A 3689-nucleotide genomic window follows, 5' to 3' on the forward strand; every position below is an offset into this window, starting at 1 on the left:
TGTCTCGTCGCTCCGGCCGGACAGGGCATCACAGTATGGTGAGGGGCGTAACATTTCCGTCTCACGCTTGAGGTATTCGGCCAATCACAACGCACTGGATAGCTGGCCAATCAGAGCACACCTCGCTTTTCAGATCAGTGAGCTTTGTAAAAATCGATGTGTTTCAGAAAGGCGGGGCATAGAGGAGAAACAATAATGTACCGTATGTGGAAAATAATGTTTTTTTTTTAACCTTAAACCGCATAAACACATTTCATTACACCAAATACACAAAATAATGTTCTTTTTTAGCAACGTCGTACATATTTTGCAAATGACGTTCACTAGATTTGTCTGAATAATAGTAACTGAATAAACATAATGACGTAACTTAGCACATTGTTTCTCTGTACAAAGTATCCGGCAATGTGCCAGAGATTTTCTCAGAATTTTCTAGCAACACTAATGTAAAACTTATCAGACTTGCATAAGGAAGCTGAAATCCTCCCATCATTGTTTTCATGATGCTTGTTTACTCACCTGGTATGTTCTTCAGGGTATAAGATGTTGACAGTCAGCGCTCTGGATGACTGGAGACTTTGAGAGAGATGAGGAGTACAGCAGCGCACACAGGAGGAAGCGTTGATCTTCTCCATGAGGAGACTGCAGAGAGAGGCGTGTGATTTCAAGAGGCAGGGTTGAGCCCTTTTTGTGCAACAATGAGTCCACAATGACCAAAGAAAAGTTTAGCTTAAAGGAATAGTTCACTCAGTATGAAGCTCATCGTTTACTCCCCTCATGTCGTCCCAAACTCATAACTTTCTGTCAACTCTCAAAGCAAACCTTTTAATACAACAGATCATAGTAACCATGTCTATCAAGCTCCAAAGTGGGAAAAAAACACCCCTTATGAAAAAGAAGTACATGCTTTTAGAAAGAGCACTTATGTGAACTGCACTTATATACCTAATGTGAACTGAATGCATGTTTTTAGACACTTAATTGCATGTTATTTACAATTAAATATAAATGAATTATAGCTTAATTTTATATTAAAATAGCTGAACTTAAGAGTGATTCTTGACCCACTTAAGTAGGACCTAAGTACATCTTTATATGTAATTTCATAATTACTTCTATTGTTTATTGATATGCTTAAGTGCTATTGCTGAATGTACTGACAAGCATTTATGATAAACTAAAATATACTTACATTTTATTTCTATTGAAACTTGTATGTATTTAAATATATTTACAATGACGCACTTGTAAAGATAAAGTTGTAATTTAGTGCATTTAATATATATTAACATTAAATATAATATTGAATAACACAGTTAAAATTATAATCAAGTACTTCATGTGCTTTAGTATGTTAGTCAACACATCAAAATAAGTGTATTCTTTAAAACATGACAAAAGATTAATAAAACGAAAAGGTTTTAAAATGTACTTTATAGTAAAACCTTTAATTTGACATTATTACAATTTTTGAAAAGGTGTACTTCAGTGTGTGTAGAAACATAGTCATGACACAGAGCTATCATATGACATAGGAAGACATGGAACTAGTCATATGATATTTTAATGGTGTTTCTGGAGCCTGACGGAAGTGGTCGCTCTGAACTGTCATTGTGTGCAAAGGCTGTTAGATTAAAGATTTTTAGGTGTTTCTCTTTTCAAGGTTTTATGCACTGCATGTTGTCAAGTAAATTCCTGTGAATGATTTATTTGAAAAGTTCTTTGAACTCTTTCTTTACTTCTCAGCCAAGAGTCCAGCTCCATGGTCACTTGTTAAGATCTGCTCCTCCAAGGCCTCGCAGTGAGAGCTGTCAGCATTTCTAATATCCTTGAACGGCATGGCGTGTGAATCAGTCATAGCCCACAGTGTTTGGAGTTTGTAAGCACACAAAGAATGTTGAGGCTGGAGAAGATAATTTCAGAAGAAACAATTCCCAAAAAACCTAAAACAGTCCGGTGTGAGACACAGCAGAATTAGCACATATTATGAGCAACTTTGTAGTGTAAGTTTTACAATGCCATACTGTAAAAATATCCTGTCATATCAGAAAAAAACAATTGGCAGCTGTGTAAACATATTTACACAAACTGTACATTTCACAGTTTAATATTGTAAATGACAAAAAAAGTGAAAATTTCTGCTGAATTATCAAGGCTACAATGATATTAAAATCTGTTTTTACCTTTATAATGTACCGACAATCACCTTAAAAACACAGGTTGCAAAGAGAAAAACACACGATTAATCAAAACTCATCACGAGTAGCTTTTCCAAAAGCTGAGATAAAAACTAATATATAGAAGCCTAACTCTAACAAACAAAACACCATCAAAACACTCAAATAAATAATGCAATGAACATTCATTTATTTAACAAGACGTAACACAAAACCCGAATGCGCACATCTGATAACAAATAATTAAGAAACAGTAATTTCAATTAAAAAACATTAAATGTGAGCTGTCACACAGGGAATTCTGGGAATGTCAGTTTGCAGTTTTTTCTACTGTAAATTAAAAGACGGCTTGTTCTTTTTCACTTCCAAAAACTGTAAATATAACACATTTAATGTAAAAAAAAATTACAGTAAAATTCTGTCTTACAATTTTTCACCATATACACACACACATACTGTATATATATGTGCGTGAGGTGTGTACGCGCTCTGGCGTAGTTTACGCGAGCGCCGGAAGTGATCTCTCGCGCGTATACGTCACTCATTGTTCACACAGTGCACAGTCATTGTAGGTATGACGGCTAATCAAAATGGTACTTACTTGCGCTTATCCAGATTGTTCAAACCGACTTAAAACTAAAAGATTACGTTCTCTCGCGCGAACTCATTCGGGAGTGGTGACTTTCCACGTATTCCCAACTTCTGAGCCTGCTCGCCTGAAGTTATGCTTGATTGCTCTTCGGCTGGATATCAACACAGCCATTAACGTAAACTACGCCAGAGCGCGTACACACCTCACGCACCGGATGCCGTGCGCACGCTCAAAGACAGTTGGACATAGTGGTGTATTAGAGGTAAAATATTATATAAATACTGTTCGGTTTCTCGCACAAACCGATCGTTTCGTGTCTTAGGACATCAGTGTGTCGTCACGAGCCGCAGGGTTTCATTTGGATTTGTCTGTGCATGTTTTTTTTACTCTCATAGATTTTGTTACCATTGCCATGCATTATACGACTGACAGACTGCAACGGCTGGAGTTAAAAATCATAATTTGTGTTCTACTGAAGAAACAAAGTCACCTACATCTCGGATGCCCTGCAGGGTAAGCAGATAAACATCACATTTTCATTTTGGGGTGAACTATCCCTTTAAGGAAACCTACCACCTACCACTTAAGCAGGGTTTTACGGCAGCATTTTTGAGTCTTTTACAGTTAAAAAAACATTAAAATGTTTTCCTTAAATATCGTAATGAACTGGACAGGAACATTAGGCATTTCTTTTAACCTTCCAATTTCACTTAGTTTTCTTAGTTTTATTTAAAATGAACAAAACTCAGTGTATTCATGTACTTAATCAAATTCCTGTTTGCTCCTCTTTCTGCCAAATGATTTGTCATAGTATTTGGTGTCCCACATCATAAGAAAATAAATGTAATCTGTTAAGTTTAAGCACATTTCCTTTAACGTCAAAACACAACATGAAATGTGTAATTCTAAAACGGGCAAAA

The 3689-nt window shown here is 36.0% G+C and overlaps 1 protein-coding gene across 1 annotated transcript in view; it reads right to left on the minus strand.

Annotated features, from left to right (window-relative positions):
• Positions 1-581, minus strand: part of slc52a3-2b (solute carrier family 52 member 3-2b) — a 12047-nt gene extending 11466 nt beyond the window's left edge. Inside the window, exon 1 of the mRNA XM_016242767.1 lies at positions 520-581. The gene's annotated coding sequence lies outside the window, so the exon portion shown is untranslated. The remainder of the gene's footprint in view (positions 1-519) is intronic.
• Between the last annotated feature and the right edge of the window lie 3108 nt (positions 582-3689).

This window comes from Sinocyclocheilus grahami, unplaced genomic scaffold (assembly GCF_001515645.1).
Source record: "Sinocyclocheilus grahami isolate Dianchi unplaced genomic scaffold, SAMN03320097.WGS_v1.1 scaffold672.1, whole genome shotgun sequence".
NCBI classification, from domain to species: domain Eukaryota; kingdom Metazoa; phylum Chordata; class Actinopteri; order Cypriniformes; family Cyprinidae; genus Sinocyclocheilus; species Sinocyclocheilus grahami.